Source organism: Maniola hyperantus, chromosome 15, assembly GCF_902806685.2.
Source record: "Maniola hyperantus chromosome 15, iAphHyp1.2, whole genome shotgun sequence".
Lineage (NCBI taxonomy): Eukaryota > Metazoa > Arthropoda > Insecta > Lepidoptera > Nymphalidae > Maniola > Maniola hyperantus.
Window position 1 is genome coordinate 9,053,965 of NC_048550.1, and position 18,912 is coordinate 9,072,876.

At 35.8% G+C, this 18,912-nt stretch overlaps 1 protein-coding gene and 1 non-coding gene across 2 annotated transcripts in view; one reads left to right on the forward strand and one right to left on the reverse strand.

The window, feature by feature from the left end:
• The window catches only part of lama (lamina ancestor), a 30,307-nt gene extending 11,395 nt beyond the window's left edge, over window positions 1-18,912 (reverse strand). The window contains exons 1-2 of the mRNA XM_034976232.2: window positions 18,739-18,912; window positions 11,580-11,690 (exon numbers count right to left, since the gene is read on the reverse strand). The gene's annotated coding sequence lies outside the window, so the exon portion shown is untranslated. The remainder of the gene's footprint in view (window positions 1-11,579; window positions 11,691-18,738) is intronic.
• Window positions 11,034-11,139, forward strand: LOC117989268 (U6 spliceosomal RNA). Its single transcript, XR_004674553.1, has one exon. It is a non-coding gene; the product is annotated as a U6 spliceosomal RNA (small nuclear RNA).

An 18,912-nucleotide genomic window follows, 5' to 3' on the forward strand; every position in this document is an offset into this window, starting at 1 on the left:
CTCATGTTCCAAGAGTAATATAATTATTATCTAAATTTTCTTTGTTTAAATCATACATTTGACCGTTTTTGAGAAATGGTTTGAATTCTCGTTTTACTAGCGACGTGATTCTACCTTTCGCAAATAATATAAAACGTGTTATATTATAGGAAAATTATACCTATTTACGTGTAAATCCAAATAATGTATTGAAATCCTTAAACACTGCTTGAATTTATCAAATTAAGGGCACACGCGTAAAAAACTGCAATCGTACAAAATTTTCAATTCACATACGAAAAAACAGTCGCTTAGTATAAAGTTTATTACACGCTTTTATTTGTTTTTAATCGGTCGAGTGTTATATTCGCCTGTTCTCGCGTTTACAACTAACTGCTGAACAGTAGTGATATTTTGTTATCAAAGTATCAATAAAAGATACTCTCGAGGATTGCGTCTCTTATCAATTAAATGTAACTAAAACAGGAATTAAATATTAATATTATACCTACTAGGTAGCTACGTACGTACGCCTTTCAAACAATGTATTATAATATTAGACATGGATAAAACGGTTTACCTACTCCGTATCATGTGAATTGTTCTATAAATATAAATAAATCTTCCGTAACAAGCGGAATTTGCTTAATTACAACTGTATAATGCCCGCGACTTCATCCGCGTAGATTTAAAATCTCGTCAGAACACTTTGATATTTCGGGATAAAAAGCAATCTCTGTCTGTCTTCAGGATGCAAGTTATCTCTGTACTTACCAAGTAGATGACGTCCGCAACTTCGTCTACATGAATTTAGGGTTTTGTAAATCCTGTGGGTCGGGTCCTCTTTGTTTTTCCGGGACCAAAAGTAACCTATGTACTTCCGAGGGATGCAAGCTATCTCTGTATCAAATTTTATCAAATCAGTTAAGCGGATGAGCCTCGAAAAGCTAGCAAACAGACAGATAGATATAGCTACACTTTCGCATTTATAATATAAGTATGGATTTAAGAAACAAAGAATTAATGTTACTTATTCACAATTATAATAGTGCACCGTGCATCATTAACCTCAGTAATAAATAAGTATAAATAGAAGCCAGAAGAAGAACAAAAAAAGTATAAATAGATAAGTTTCACGTTAATTAGGTACCTACTAATGTGTATTTTACTAGCTGATGCTCGCGACTGCTCGCAAGAATTCTGGTTTTTTTTAAACTTTGATTTTCCGGGATAAAAAGTAGCTTATGTCACTCTCGGTCTTTAAAAAAACAAGTCAATCCGTTGCTCCCACAGATTAGAGAAACTCATCTGTGGTTGCTCCGTTGCGGCGTGATTGAAGGAACCAACTCACTTTCGCATTTAAAATATGAGTACCCTAGTGATTCAGATTTCAGGTTATTGAAACCATTTAAATGTTCTCTTCATAAGACAATATAGGTAATTCATTTTCTTAATAATTGGAATTATTAATTTTATTGACACGTACCATATCGTTTCTGTAAATATGGAAAATGATCAATAAGTACCTAGTTAAAATTATATTTTCGACATCCAAAATAAACTTTATTCCCCTAAGATTCATTTTTATTTTTACTTTTTTAAACTATTGCTTCTTTTTACAATACAAATTTTTAACAATATTATGTGGACAATACCATGGAAATTTTTCAATCGAAATTTCTGAAATGACATTTTAAAATACCTACATTATTTTTCCGACGTTAAATTATAAAGCAAACAAAATACATAATTATGAAACTGAAAACCTACCTCTTCTGCTGTACAGCTGTATATCCATAAACTACCCCAAAAATGACCTACTTACTTACCTATTTAAATTTAAAAAAAAAACTTAATAATTTTCTTTAAGCCCCTAATTCACATTATCACAGTAGTTTTCAGAGAAAAAGTTAGAGGACCGGTGGTAATGCGGCTGATCTAGAGCAGACCTAACGTATGCACTAGCTCTATTCGGTAGTTTCGGATCCCGAAGCTGAAATCGTACACTACCTACGATTTGACACGTGTATAAGACAATCACCTAATAATAACTACCCTGTTACCAACCGTGGATATAAGGGTCTATTATATTGCATAGTAGATGTAGATACACAGGATTTTCGTCGCTTTTCAGCTTAGAGTAAAATTATAATTCCTTTATACAAGATTTTATAGTGAGACTAGCTTATGCTCGCGACTTCTTCCGCGTGGACTACTGAAATTTCAAACCCCTATTTCACCCCCTTAGGGGTTGAATTTTCAAAAATCCGTTCTTAGCGGATGTCACAATAGCTACCTGCATGCCTTCAATCCGATCCGTTCAGTAGTTTGAGCTGTGCGTTGATAGATCGCGTGCAAAATAAATAAAAATCTGTTTTAGAATGCACAGGTGAAGACCTTTCATATGATACTCCACTTGATATAGTTATCTTACTTCGAAAATTAAAAATACTAATTATTAGTTAATTACCACAATTTAATTTTTTTGTGTGAACCACAAATTGACGGTTTTCAGATTTTTCACCAAATGTCTGCTATCAGAAGTCTACCTACCAAATTTCATGATTCTAGGTCAACGGGAAGTACACTGTAGGTTTCTAGACAGACCGACAGACAGTCAGACAGACAACAAAGTGATCCTATAAGGGTTCCGTTTTCCTTTTGAGGTACGGAACTCTAAAAAGGTAGGAATATTACACTGTGCGTGCAACACTGAGCATAAAGTGCATCTGCGCACAGTACCTACCTACATTATAGAAATTCACGCAATCTGCTTATTATTATGAAAAATCAAAACAAATCCTTTTCTTAGGTCAGACGTGACTTATCACACGTTTTTGTACTTATTAAGTACTGTATGTAAGTATGGTAATAGAAAAATATCGTTTTGTTCAAATATTTATTCACCTACGTGGTGACGCTAACAACTACTGGAAATCTCGAATTTTACCGTCAGAATATAATATATGGATTTTCTTAAGGTACGCTTACACGGGCATTTGCAATTTCGCAATTCCAGGCAATTTAGTCAATTATGACGATACGACCACAATTTACTGCAATACCTGAAAATTTCAGCAATATTAAGCGAAATAATACGGTATTTGCCTATGTCAAAAATTTAATATTTCTCAGTGATTATTAAATAGAGGGTCTTCCAAAATATGTAAAATCTACGTCCTTTCTTAGTTTAAAGTGAACAATTAAAAATTAATGGTTAAACTAAAAAAGTACGTCAACTCATTGAGACGTCACATGCCAGTATTTCATAGAAACTCGCACACTAAGCGCGTGTCAAAACACGTTTCATAAAAAGGTACTGATTTGACTAGTTGACTAGTAGACCGGATTGCTACAGATTGCTCCTCTTATTGCCGCAGATCGATCCATACGTGTCGCCGAGCAACAATTCCTTAAAAAATTGCCCATGTAAGCGCATGATTACGGATTAATTTTAATAAAACTGTTTTCGAGTTTTTTTAGCAACTACTATACTATTTTCATAGTTTAGTAGTCATAGGCAAAACCATATATAGCACTGTGCTACCTAAATCCGCATTTAACTAACACTTAGATATCCGTGACTTACAGAGTCCATTTTTACAGCGTAATAAAATGGACTATCTACTTAAGTCACGAATAAGAGCTACGCAGGTTTAGGTCACGCGAGCTATAAAATAGTATACAATTCAATACAAACTCTTGAGCTATGACCTGAGCAACTCTAATACACGGCGTTCAGCCGTCAGCGCCCTCGACCCTCGCTACAGTCACATACATAAATATTGAATAACTAGCTTATGCTCGCGACTTCCTCCGCGTGGACTACACAAATTTCAACCCCCTATTTCACCCCCTTAGGGGTTGAATTTTTAAAAATCCTTTCTTAGCGGATGCCTACGACATAATAGTCTGTATGCCAAATTTCAGCCCGATCCGTCCAGTGGTTTGAGCTGGGCGTTGATAGATCAGTCAGTCAGTCACCTTTTCCTTTTATATATATTATAAGATAAGATAAATTGAATAACATAGATAAATATTGAATAATAACTTTAGCCTGTAGTGCAAGTGCACTAGCGCTAGATGCAACCTGAAGCGGTCTTTGTGAAGCTGATGCTAGGCGCCATGGCAACGAGGACAAGTAGGTATCCGGTTGCAATCTTCCTATTACACTGTTCAGATAAAAATAAATCGTTCTATTAAGGCTGGATATACACAACTCTATGAAAAAAATACACATATTATTATTATTGGATTTAGACGGAAAATCCTATTTCATAAAACAGACAGAGGCAATAAAAGCTGAAAGTTATCTACACACAAATTCAACCTATTTCACCCGGTGACGCTGAAGCGGCCAGTAGGGCCTACACAGCATACTCAATCCGAAATCTACTTTCCCTGAGTTTGGCAAATAAGATTGAACCATGGCGGGTTTTACAAACTGTCAGCTTTTAATTGACTTAATTTTACTAATATTTAGTGCCATAAATGGGTGATATTCATTTTACTAATGTTTAGTGCCATAATTGGGTAATATTAATTTTACTATAATGTTTAGTGCCATAATTGGGTAATATTAACTTTACTTATGTTTAGTGCCATAATTGGGTAATATTAATTTTACTAATGTTTAGTGCCATAATTGGGTAGTAGACTTTGAACTTCGAAGAGGAAGATAATACAGGCTCTACCACAAAAAAATATTGACACATAAAGGATAAAGGTTTGACTCGACTCTTATCTCAGATTTTTGCCGTGGCGGCAAGAAAATTACCTTCCAGGAGACTCGCCTTACAGATAAGATAATAGGTATTAAAATCTTTACGGAACTTGAATCTCGCTATCGAGGGTGAAATATTATACGTGAGACTTAACTAAGTATACATTACCTTGTAATGTATACTTAGGTAAGGTCCTCTACCCTAAGGTTGCCTGGAGGCTGGAAGAGATCGCTATTTTAGCGATAAGACCGCCTATTGTACATGCTATCTTTGTTATATGTCTATTGTTTTAGTTTTGGTGTACAATAAAGCATATTTTACTTACTTTTACTTTAATGCATATTTATACTTATGTTATAGGTATACACCTACTTTTTTCTACAAATTCTGCTGTTACATTGAAAAACATACTGCTGTTACATCTAAATTTATAAAAGAAAAGCTGACTGACTGACTGACTGAGCTATCAAAGCACAGCTCAAACTACTGGATGAATCGGGCTGAAGTTTGGCATGTAGATAGCTATTATTCAGCTGAAATTCAACTGAACTTTAACTCAGCTGAAGAACTGATTCACCAGAAATTTGGAATGGAGATAGCGTATACCTTGAATTAATATAGAAGTTACTTTTTAACCCGGAAAATCAGAGAGTTCCCGCGGGATTTCTAAAAACCTATATCACACTATTACGATCTAAAACTGTTCCTATATCAAATTAGTATGATAGATCTGGAATAACCGAATTTAATAGAACAGAAATAAAAAAAGTAATTCTAAAGTATCAAATTAGGTTATTCCAGGAGTCGTACTAATTTTGAGGTAGCCATACTGATATTTTTTTAAACTGATGCGGTCTCTTCCTTCGTTAGCCCGACTTTAAATGTAGGTAAGAATTACTTTATTCATGTAGACAGTCACCGAGTCAGTAACTGAAATGAGACTGAAGAGCATTTATATGGGCATACTGATGTCTGAATCACTCTGAACTCTGAACGGCCTAGTAGATAGTGTACCTCCACTTTAGAATCTCGTTCATTCACCCTTACTCTGTTTAAATCCATGGCAAGGCGGAATATTCAAACACAAGTGCTTATTTTTAATGCTAGTATAGTCCTACTCACAATCATATTAAAAATGTTAGAGCGGTTATGTACTCGTAGATGTAGATTTCAACATTATGTTAAGAGAAGTGTCCCTAGCGCGCTCCCCAACGTACGAACTACGAATGTAGCTTACAAAATATATGTAGCTGATTCTCATATTTTGAATGTTAACCAATTAAACTCGATGAAATTTTGTAAACACCTTAAGTGGACATTGTACATTTGTGTCTGTGGTTTATCAAAAAACATTTAATTTTAAAGGTACGCGGTAACTAAACTAAAATATAACATAATTAACAGGGAATTTCTAGAAAGTATCTACAAAATTTCATTGAATGTTTGTTTGTTTGGAGCGCACTGCGAGTAAACTCCTCTTAAAGTTAGCTGTTAAAATTGAATAAGTACAAAATATAAACTTGCCAAATGCCCGCAGCGCGCGTCGTCCGATCCGTAGAAACACAATTTTATATAAGTAAGTAATATTAGGTATGTTACATATTTATATTATAAAAAGAAATTTCAAAGGACGTCCGTCGAATGCGTAAACATTTCTGAAGTAAATCAATACGCTCAGAGCCAGATCATACATTTGGTTTTACAAATTTTATGATGATGTTCTCGTGGTAATGTATATTTTTGCAGAGCACGTGTAATGTACAAACGTACTGGAATAATGTTGGAAATAGAAATAAATAAATCATCAGAAACTATCTTGAGAATACATGGAAACCCTTTCAAAGTAACTCTGTATCTTGGAAGTTGGAACTCTATCGGTATTCGGCCGGATATTTTTCTTTGGGGAAAGAAAATATCTGTCTGGACTTTCATTTGCCTAGCTGCTTGCAGGGCATGCTCGACTTGCCCGAATTAATTAAAACAATTTCCCAACAGCATGCTTCGTGCTGATCTTATTATTGTTATCTCGTTTAGTCTTTTCCTCTCATTCCCTTTTCTTAGCACCTGGGTGTATTTTGCCACTTGCACACGTTTTAGTAGGCACATCACTAAATTTAGGCCCTTGTTCACCCCCTGTGCTAGGGATCTCAGCACGCTCAAGCATTGGCTTTACTTGTACATTCTAAAACAGATTTTTATTTATTTTTATGCATAATAGTTTTCGATTTATCGTGCAAAATGCCGAAAAAATACAACTGTAAATGGAGTCCTCAGTGTGCGAGTCTGACTCGCACTTGGCCGTTTTTTTTAATGAACAAAGTGCGAAAATAATTCGCTATACCTAAGTACATAATAATAAAATAGGTACCTCTCTCGCATTAGTATTCGGTCCTGCCGCGGACGCGTCAGCGCGGTTAGCGTCTGATTAAAAGATATTGTGTTTTAATTCTACTTAGAGCTAGAACAGCTTGCGGGTCAATGGGCAGCTGTTTTTCCGCTAAAAGGAGAAGATAGTCAACTGAACCTGAGGAAATATGATGTAGCCGCTCAATCAACCACAAAATATTCTCATTGGAATTTGATTTCTGAATTAATTCATGCCAATTGATGGTTTGCAATTGTGTGTTTAGCATTTACTCCGTCGTTTTTATCAATTTCGTCGATAGCAACAGGTTATTTTGACTGCATTAAAACGGGGCCAAATTCGGAACGAAGACGTCAATTAATATTTACTCGCGCAAATATAGATGGAAGTACCTACTTAGGTAGGCTAAAATTAAACATTTTAACAATATGATAAAAATATAAGCAGATAATATAAGTGAATACACTATAAGCTCTTTTTGAAGAAATTGCGAAAAGAGTTATCGAGTCAACCGGGGACCCGAGAGCTGGCAGCTACCTTGGTCAAAGATTTAGTTTGGCCATCCAAAGGGGTAATGCTGCCAGCATCTTGGGTACAATGCCTCGCTGCTGTGGTCTCGATGAGGTTTTAGATTTAATTTAATTTATTTTAGTTTTAATTTAATGTTGTTTTTTTTAGATTTAAGTTTATTAATAGTTTATTTAATAAATTTGATAAATATAAATAAACTATAACAAAATAAAAAGCAAATTAAATAAAACGAAATACACTATAAACTACTTGTAAGATTCATAATGATTACGTCAAACAAAAACATAAATCGTGTGATCTAGTCAATAATATTGAGTGATCGGTGAATCCGATGATGTGCGCAGGCGGCGTTATTTCAGTAACTGATAAGTCCTTAGTACTTTAAGTATGGTGCCGTCTGCCAAGGCAAAGAACATTAGTTATTGAAAATTTACGTATAAGCGTCTAAGTACCTACTTAGTCGTATCTGCGAAATAATCGATGTATTTATTGAGTTCCATTCCAATCTAATGGTAACCCAATAGTTAAAATTCTGTAAAACTACATTGGCCGACGGCCGTAACACACTAACAGATGGACAAACTGACTGGATGAAACTACCTATATGAGTTTCTTGTTTCTCCTCGGAACCCTAAAAAAGGAGGTAGGGAACCTCCTTTTTTAGGGTTTAAAGAAACATTCCAAAAGTTGAAAGAAGTCCGTCAAGATTATGAATGAATAACGCATTAGTTGCTTTTCGTGATAAAAAATATGAAATCACTTTTAAGACGAGTTTATTCGAAGAAGGGCTCAGGTAGATGTCCTACCGACATTCCTTAATTTTGTTTTCTATGGAGAGTGTATTTACGAGTTTGTATTGTATCGTTTATTCATTTGGAAATTGGGAATAAGAATTATTAAGACTAATTGCCGGATTAATTTTTGTAACGTTAGGTAGGTACCTACGTACCTTATACCTACCTACTTTTTGTGCAAAAATTGTTAAAGAATCAGGAATCAAGTTGTTTGTTCACCTGTGTTGTACACAGAATACCTACTCCTTCTCTCTAACTAGCTTTTTCTCCTTTTGTGACGCACGTCGTTTATTTTATACCAGCTTATGCCCGCGACTTCGTCCGCGTGGACTACACAAATTTTAAACCCCTATTTTACACCCTTAGGGTTGATCTTTAATTAGGAGATTTTAACATATGAGCTTAATAAAATATGTCATACTGCTAATTGCAAAAATATTAACTACAAAACTTCTTTATAGACACTTCAAAACCGACAGACATTCATACAAACTTCAAACCCCTATTTTACCCCTTTAGAGGTTGCATTTTGAAGAATCCTTTCTTAGCGGACGCCTACGTTATAATAACTATCTGCATGCCGAATTTCAGCGTGATCCGTCCAGTAGTTTGAGCTGTGCGTTGATAGATCAGTCAGTCAGTCAGTCACCTTTTCCTTTTATATATACAGACTAGCTGATACCCGCGACTTCGTACGTGTGTTGAAGTTCAGTAAAATTTTTTTTTTATTTTAACTAGCTTATGCTCGCGACTTCGTCCGCGTGTACTACACAAATTTCAAACCCCTATTTCACCGCCTTAGGGGTTGCATTTTCAAAAATCCTTTCTTAGCGGATGCCTACGTCATAATAGCTATCTGCATGCCAAATTTCATCCTGATCCGTCCAGTAGTTTGAGCTGTGCGTTGATAGATCAGTCAGTCAGTCAGTCACCTTTTCCTTTTATATATATATATAGATGAAGTAGGTACTTAGTACGCGTACGTCATCTTGTCATTTACCTATATTTCCGTTTGTATTTCATAATAGATAATATACCTACTTTGCAAAGGTTCTACAAACGAACATTACTAATACTTAACATAAATTACTAGAAAAATGTTGCATAGGTGAATGCACTTGAATGTGCATGAATGCAGCGAATGCCCCCATCGGTGAACGGGACGCCATGTGGGTCAATGACCCCAAGTTGGATCACTCTCAATAAAAAATAATTATTGAGCAAGTAGTTTACCGCTGAGAAAGCGACATACTTTGTAAGGAATATGTATCGTGAGAAGCAGTACGAAATAAAAGTGTTTGTAGCTGGGCATAATAATTTGGTGTGGGACTTCTTGTCAGTATTTGACGACCTCCCTGGCGCAGTGGTGAGCGCTGTGGTCTTATTAGTGGGAGATCCCGGGTTCGATTCCTGGCAGGGGTTTGGAATTTTATAATTTCTAAATTTCTGGTCTGGTCTGGTGGGAGGCTTCGGCCGTGGCTAGTTACCACCCTACTGGCAAAGCCGTGCCGCCAAGCGATTTAGCGTTCCGGTACGATGCCGTGTAGAAACCAAAGGGGTATGGGTTTAATAAAAACTGCCATACCCCTTCCAGGTTAGCCCGCTATCATCTTAGACTGCATCATCACTTACCATCAGGTGAGATTGCAGTCCTTGACTATATCTGAATGGCTAACTTGTATCTGAATAAAATAAAATAAAGTATGTGAGAAATATATTTAATCTAAGAAAAGGTTCTCAGAATACCTAGATACTCCGAAATGTAATTTTTCTTTCTTTAGCTTACAATAATAAAGAAAGATTTAATCGAGCATATCAATGATTAATTGATTAGGTACAGCTTCTCTGCAAAATAATTCCCATTCCAAACCAATACGCATTGGTATTTTCAAAGTATGCTTGGAGTTTGAAATTGAAACTATTACAGTCATCACTATCATCATCAGTCGTCCACAGCTGGACATAGGTCTCTTGTAGGGATTCCCACACGCCAACGTGTTATCGGTTTTTCGAAGTATGTGCCCTGCCCATTGCCACTTCAGTTAGGCAACCCGTTGAGCTATGTCGGTTACTCTGGCTCTCCTACGGTCCTCCTCATTTCTGATTTGAATACGTAGAGAGACTCCAAACTATTCTAACAATTCTACATAGAATATTTAGAAGAATGTCGGTTGTGCTGCTTTGAATAAATTATTACATCGTTTGGCAATTAACCATAACAGATACTATTGTATTGTCAAATCAACCTCAATTGTTTGCCTCTTTCGATTAGCTTTCGATTGCTCTCAATAAAAACGTATCAACTGAAATTAATTGTAAGATAGCTAAACGACGAATATATAAAAACATACGATAAATTAACATGCATATAAAATTTTCCGTTATTTAAAATACATGAATTAACAATTAAAGGTAAGCCCGTTCCTTCATTTTTGCGTCAACTTAGGTATATAAATAAGATAAATTAGGTAGGTATATGTACTTTTATAAAAAGTTAATCTACTTAGTTTATTTTATTCTGCTTCGATAAATGATATTAAAATAGGCAGGTATTTATACAACATACCTAAATAAAAGGTAGAATTTAAGTATGTGGCATAAGATTTACTCAAATGAAGTCCAATTTATCGGATGGTTGGCACATACTCGTACATATTTCCCATTCAATCGCTGAACGATACAGAGAAGATTAGCATGGCCCCTGCGCAAGGATGACACGCAAAATCGTGAAGTTTAGTTTAGAATATAGGCTACTAGCTGACCCGCCCCGGCTTCGCTCGGATGGAATTTAGAAAATCAAGATGGGGGTTGAATTCCCAAAAATCCTGGAACACGTATTTCTTCATTTGTGACCGAAAACCCAAATACCAACTATCATGCAAATAACTTGAAAAATGCCGGACTTTCATACAAACCTACTCTTTACAAAAACACACCCTCAAAATTTCATGTCTCTAGGACCAGCGGTTTAGGCTGTGCGTTGATATATAATATGTCAGTCAGAGAGGACTTTGAATTTTATATATATAGATAAGTAAAAAGATATTTATTTCATACTCCGACAGGCAAGGCATTGGTGGTTCCTCTGACCGTGCTGCAAATGTTCATGGGCAGCGGTAATCACTTAACATCACGTGACCAGCCTGCTCGTTTGCTTGCTATTTATATTTTTTTTAAAATACTCACAGCGTCAGTGGTGTGCCCACAAACACAGAATGTCGGCGTTCTCAACCCATCGGGATGGACCTGGTGACAGCGGTCGGTACGGTCGATCGACTGATTTAGACCGCTACGGATCTGCAAACAACATAAAATAATAAAATTTAATGAATATAAAATAAACGACGTCCGTCACAAAAGGAGAAAAAGCGGTCTAGTGCGAGCCAGACCCGCACATGAAGCGAAGGGTACCATCGTAAAAGATTTACGGCACGTACGGTTCACGAGATACATCCCGCTGACAGACAGTCGGACGGACAATGGAGGCTTAGTATTAGGGTGCTGTTGGCACCCTTCGGGTATGGAACCCTAAAATAGCAGAAGCTCTGCGCAAGCTCATACTCGTAATAAGAAAGGGCGGGTTGAAAGAGACGTACTATCTATGTTTCTCCCGATTCCGTAACTCTTATTCTGTAAGCTTTATAAAACCATAAGTCCCGCAAATTGCTATTGCGCTGGAACCATGTCTCATTAACATCGAAATGACGTCATTTTAACGTATATTGAAGTAAAAATATGCCATCAGCTCGAAACTTCAGTCTAGTGCTGACGTCACTAAAATGGCGGCCACACGCGGATTAGCAATTTGCGGGACTTAGAACTAGGATTTATTGCCCCGGGTTGCTTTAAAATAAATTTTACCCCGCGATTTCTTTTGCGTAGATGTAGGTTTTTCCGATCCCCTTGGAATTTCTCAAAATCCTTTCGTTGTGGGGGTCTACGTTAGAGAGAATGTATACATGCAAAATCTCTTTCTAAGTTAATATGTCATTCGCACAGTTTCTCCTTTTATGTTCCTACTAGCTTTTACCCGCGACTTCGTCCGCGTGATATAATCCTACAGCACCCGAGAATAAAGAGCTAAGAAAGAATTTTCTTAATCGGGTTATTATTAGTTCCCGAGCTTTACCCCTACAACAAACTTTACCTCTTTATAATGTGTATGGTCAATAAGATAAACAGCTCTCGTTATACTTATTGGAAGTTAGTACGGATTGTTTTCTAATATTAAATAGAATCTATGTACTTAATGCGTATCTTTATGAGTTGAAACTTGAAAGTAGAACATAATATTTGTTAAAAGTTCGTAAAAATTGACCTCGTTGATATTAATATACAAAAACAAGCGTTTTTAGACTTACTAGTCTGAACTGACAGAATTCGATTGTTTGCGTGTTCCCGTTACTTTTATAGAAAAAATATGTTAGAGGTCTGTAAACTGCGTTAACAATGCGAGGTTTCTTTACCAAATCTAAATAAAACACCGACATAATAATAGGTATAACATAATATTGAGAGTTGAGACCTTGTTGACGTCACGTCACGTACAATGCACAAAGATATAACAAAGAACATGGTTGAAATTACTCAACAGAAAGTCAGAAAGAAAAAATAAAAATTATGAAGACAGACGAAGAAAGGCCGGACTTACTTGTACAGAAAACCGAAGTGTGGGTTATAATTATATCTTATAATAATATAAGTATTAGTACTACGGATATAAATCTGTCTGAGAGTCTGTCTGAGATGAACTGTATTCAGCAAAGGCTGTAACAGTAATATAATTAATCGGTGGGCATTGCGTAACACAATATTACTCCATCGTTAAGTTTGTCTGCACTCAGTGGTAACAAAAATAAAGCCTTCATCACATCAAATCTTCGCGATAGACAAAGCGAGAAGAGTAAACAGTAACTACTCGGAGTAAGAAACTAGTCGGACCAAGCAACGTCGACTAAATACGTGAGTAAAGCCGGTTTCTCCTACATGCATAACACTAAACAGTAAATCAAAGTTTAACAGAGAAGAGCCATCATGTTGTAGGAATTGATAAATACGAATGGATTATTAAATAATATTATGCAAGTCACAAGGACGTCGGTATATAATAGCTATAATTAAAGGATGTAATTAATCACTGTTCAATACAATCATCAAATCAACATAATTTGTAGATACATAAGTAGATTAAATCCAAGAATAGCATGATTCTTAAAATATAATTAATCATTTGAAAATGTTGGAAAAGGGCGTCTTCTTATATTAGAAATTATTAATGTTTGTCTGTCTGTTATTTACATATGGGTTCGCGCATCGTTTATCACATGGACGAGAGCTATTTTTTATTTATTTATTGATCACGGAAATTTCAATTGAGTACCTACATTTAAAATACACAGATTGCCATCCTCTAGAAACTGTAGAAATTTAAGTAAATATTTAATATAAATTAATGTAGAATTTGAGATCAAACTTTGTATAATTAATTGCTGTTGATGCAACCTGTCCACTTCGTATAGAGGATGCACTTTTACCTATCTCTGTGCCACTGCCAAACATAGATCGCTAAAGCATTTTAGCCGCGAAAATGTAACAGAGAAACAGACATACACGCAAAGGCATGTTATAATAATGGTATGGATTAAAAATCCATTGAATAAAGAATACCAGATTCATTTTGTATGATTGCCATAGCAGATATTGTAATTCGTTCATTTATTTATCTGTCAATGGAAAGGTGCCCTTAGGCGGCTTCAACAGGTCACCCGATACCTCATCATCACCTACTAACATGTACCGCTGCCGTCTATAAACAAATAATTAGTCTGCGAGATAAGATAAACGATTACGGGCGCGGGCCCTCCGCGGTGGTCGTTTTTGACCTCTAATCTTGAAACCATTCCTATAATATTATTTTCTTAATAAGTTCTTACAACGAGCGCTTTGGTAATCTTATCGGGCTATATCTATTATCTATTCATACCAAGGAACGGCTCATTAGCGTATAACGATTAGATGCAAACAGATAAATAGAATGCATTCTAATTAAAGTTAAATATAACCAACCTACTTATTATGCAAATATTGTAGAAGGAAAAAAACAGGGTTAAGTTAAAAATACGAGTAAACTATAGGAGTGATTCGTAGAAGTCGGTAATTTATCTCGAGTTTACATAATATGTAGATCCATTAATCTTAGGTACTTAGATATATTATCTTTGAAATTGCTTGCAATGTTAAATAGAAAAACCTGTTACGAGAATAGATCATCATTCAAAGTCGTCACATGGTTGATTATTTGACCAATAACCAGTAAGTAGTGAGGTATATTTTTATGATAGTGTTTTAAGTTTTTACCTACACTTCAAGGAAATTTCTAAATAATTTTAAATAGTAAGAATATCAAAAATTGCGAACCCGGCAGAATCCGAATCGAACCTGCGTCAGAACCCAGAAGGGTTCGCGCCCGACGCCCATTGACTGTATTGTAATTTGCATCTAGTCTGAAGTCGCGTAGAACCATTAAGTAATCTCGAAACCACTATAGAATGGCGATTATTTAAAAGTACCTGCAAAATTAAGAAACCGTAACAAATATAGAACACCGTCACAAATATGGAACCCGGAAAACATCAATCAAGCTCGTCACATAGATGATAAATAACAATTTGATACACCGCTGAATATCAGTGATAGGTCAGGATAGCAATCATTCATCTATGTAAATACTAGATATATAATGTATATTTTACTTATATATTCTAATTCCAAATCTGTGATCTGAGAATATTTTATCCTATTTTGGGCTCAGTTCTTTCTGCAAACTCCATGCAATACCCACTAGACTCGTGAACCTACTTCCTACTTCTAATAGGTATGATTTGATTTAAAAAATAGCCTTCATTTAAATTAAAATTTACAAGTGTTTTCCGACTGCATCATTCAGTTGTTAATGTAAGATCTCTAACAAAATTAAGTATTAATACAAAAGGATAAATGACCTTACCTACACAGAGGCCAATGGTTTAAGTCATTTACAATCTTTGTGCTAACTTGTGCATGACTTATGTATGATAGTCTCATAGAAGCGTGCCACAAGAGTGATGACTGAATGACTGATGAGTATATAACGAAAACGTTTCCTATAATATAATATGATAAGTACATACTTATCATATTATATTATAGGAAACGTCACCTTACCTTATCGCATGACTGATTATGATAAAAACATCTAGAAAACGCCCATAGCATAGAAATTATCTTTTCCTGTCCCGTAGCGTAGTTACTAGTCTAGATTTCCTTGAATTTTATTTTTCTAACGTCAAATCGAAATCTCTACAAATATTTTGCCCCACTTTGGGCACTTACTTTATATAATTTGACTGTATAAATAGGTACCTATTCATCCAAGACTGTAAATTATTATCTATGGTGTACAAGAGGATCAACCTGGATAAACTTAGTTGAATGACAAATAATTTGAAATTGTTCTGTAAAAACCCCCATCTAAGAAAGGATTTTCATTTTTCAGTTTCCACCCGTGACCCGAGCGAAGCCGGGTCGGATCAATAGTAGTAGTAGTGGTACTAAAGATTGCTGCACGGTAAATATTATGTACAAATGACGATTTGGCCTTTGCTCTATTATTTATAAGTGCTGTTGTGTAAAAGTTTAAAAGTACTCGGAAGAAAAATAGAAAAAGTTGTTGCTGGGCCATTTCTGGACAATCCAAACAAGCCAATCTTTAAGCCTAAATGCCAAGTGGTAAAAGTTATATTATGGTTGCGGTTAAACTTTGGCTACCAATAAAAGCAAAGTGGGTTGCACAAGTCAGTAATCATAACGTCTGGAGTCTGGTCCATAGCTGTTAATAAGCGCTGACTCCAATCCATCCATGAATGCAATCCATTTTGTTTTCATTGACTAATTATTGTTATAAATTTAAGTACTTAATAAAATATTTTAATAAATTTAGGTTATCCATACTAATATTATAAATGCGAAAGTCTGTCCGTCTGTCTGTCCGTCTGTCTGCTAGCTTTTCACGGCCCATCCGTTTAACCGATTTTGATGAAATTTGGTATAGCTTGCATCCCGGGGAAGGACATAGGCTACTTTTGATCCCGGAAAATTAAAGATTTCCCACGGGATTTTTAAAAACCTAAATCCACGCGGACGAAGTCGCGGGCATCGTCTAGTTTTCTTATAATCGAGATTTATAAATTTTCACGGTACTATCTGAATTTCGTGGCATAGTTAATGAACGACGTAGGAACCGAACTTAGCGAGTAGCACGGATTCTCCCTGCTCCACAATTTTTCACCGAAGTGCTTGGCGCACAGGATGCCTGGGACACCCTGAGTTACAACGTTATCTAAACCTTATCATTTATCTTATCAGATACTAATCGTGAACATTTAGATGTGTCATAAAGTTTCTAGAATTTTTGTGATTCCATGGATGAAGCGGTATTATATACAATCTTGTTTAAATCACAGAATATAATGTAATAGGTACGTATTTAAATGTATTAAAGTTAATGTTTGTACTCAGTTCGTTACATAGGTAATAAATTCATTCGCGCATCGTACATTCAATTGAGTTGAAACTTTGTACAGTTGTTGTTGGCAAATGTGTGAAGGGCTCTACTGATATTATAGTACCTAGGTACTGTAAAATATGTAAAATAGGTAGTGCGCAAGGCATTGCAATAACACTGGTAATGATAACAGTGTTAATTAAAAAATACTTAAAGGCTCAAACATACCAAAAGCGTGACGGTAGCTGTACGCTCTCTGTAGGACGCAATACTAAACGCGCGCGTATGCGTGTTCGATTTGTGATACAAGTAATTAACTTTCATATGCACGCCATACTGTAGCGTGCTGTGCTGTATTCCTGTATACGGTAGATAGGCATCTAGGTAGGCCATAATATTGAATAATAGAACGTTTTCATTTTCACATGTAGTAAGTAAAAAGTAAAAATGTATCTCTTTACTAGCTGACACGCCCCGGCTTCGCTCGGGTGGTGTTTGGAAAATTGAGGGGGAGGTTGAATTAATTTTTTCTCTCCGTAAGAACCATCCTCGTACTTCAAGGAATATTATAAAAAAAGATTATTTTTTTTTAAAGAATGTTAGCATTATAGCAATTGGTTCAGCTGTTCTCGAGATTTGCGATGAGCAACACATTTAGTGATTCATTTTTATATTATAGAATAACATTAGTACATAATATGTACAAGCGTACAGAATATATATACAGAGACAATAGTCATTGATAGTGGCGCATTTTTCACTGTTTACGCATATTTATTACCCGATGCTGCTGACGTCACTTGTCATTTCAGTACTGAAAAATGCGCTTCCATTAGTTGTGACATGGAACTTGGAAGTATGGGTAGATTGGTGGCTATGGTGGGTCGATGGTATCTGTTACGTCATAGTTAGGCAACAGATAAGGACACCATAAAACATTATTTAAGGTCCTTATTTAGACACTTATCAAGTCGACTTTAAACGTGAGAATTACTTAAGATAACATGAACGTTATTGACCTCAGTTAGGACAATTTGATAGAATTCCAGTAATTCAAGGCAGACTACAAAAGATAATTTCTTGAAGTAGGCGAAATATTTGTAAAGTCAAGACACTAGGTACATACTTCGAGGTTAAATAACGAAGCTAAGCTAAACGAATATTTTAACAAGTAAGTAAACCAATAAGTCTCTAGTAGATACATAAATATTATGAATCATTATGAGGAACATTTATGCGTAAATGACATGTCCCGGCTGCCTCGCAACGTTCTAAATATATACGAACCACGTGTTCTTTAACCGAATGAGGGGACATTGTTCGGTTCACAATCCGATTGAGGTCAAGTGCCCCATGTCTAGACATACCCCGTCCAATGGTTTCCGAAAGGTACCTATATTGTTCTACGCTTGGTATCGATAGTTTTTTGCGCATTATTTACCTCTTACGGTACTTATTGGAAAGATGACCAGACCAACAACAATACAAGCTTTAAAATATAGTACCTACGTACTACGTAAAACATTCCATTATTCTACTTTAAGAGAAATCTGCGCTGGAAACTCAATATCACGGATTAGCAACAGCGACCTAAGAGAAAGTGTACCAGATGAGAACTTCGCACTTAGATATAGCTTATACAAACGAGAATATACCTAAGAAGAATCAGTATCAAGCCCAAGGCAACTTATTTATTCGATCTTTTTTCAGGAAAACCCTTACCTTAGCATTGTGGACTGTGGTATAGTTGTGCAATATGTCAATGACTAATGAAAATCCATAGAAAAATAGCCAACAACTTACGTTTGCATCGATTTTCCTCTCGAATTTCAGGTGGCCTTTAATGTAGGACACACAGAAGGGACTACATTTGAATTGGCACTAATAAGGGCTTTCAAGCGAACTACAATGAGCCCCACAAGACACGACCGCACTTGGTTACATCGAAATGACGATTAGTGGCCGTCGCAAGTCGCA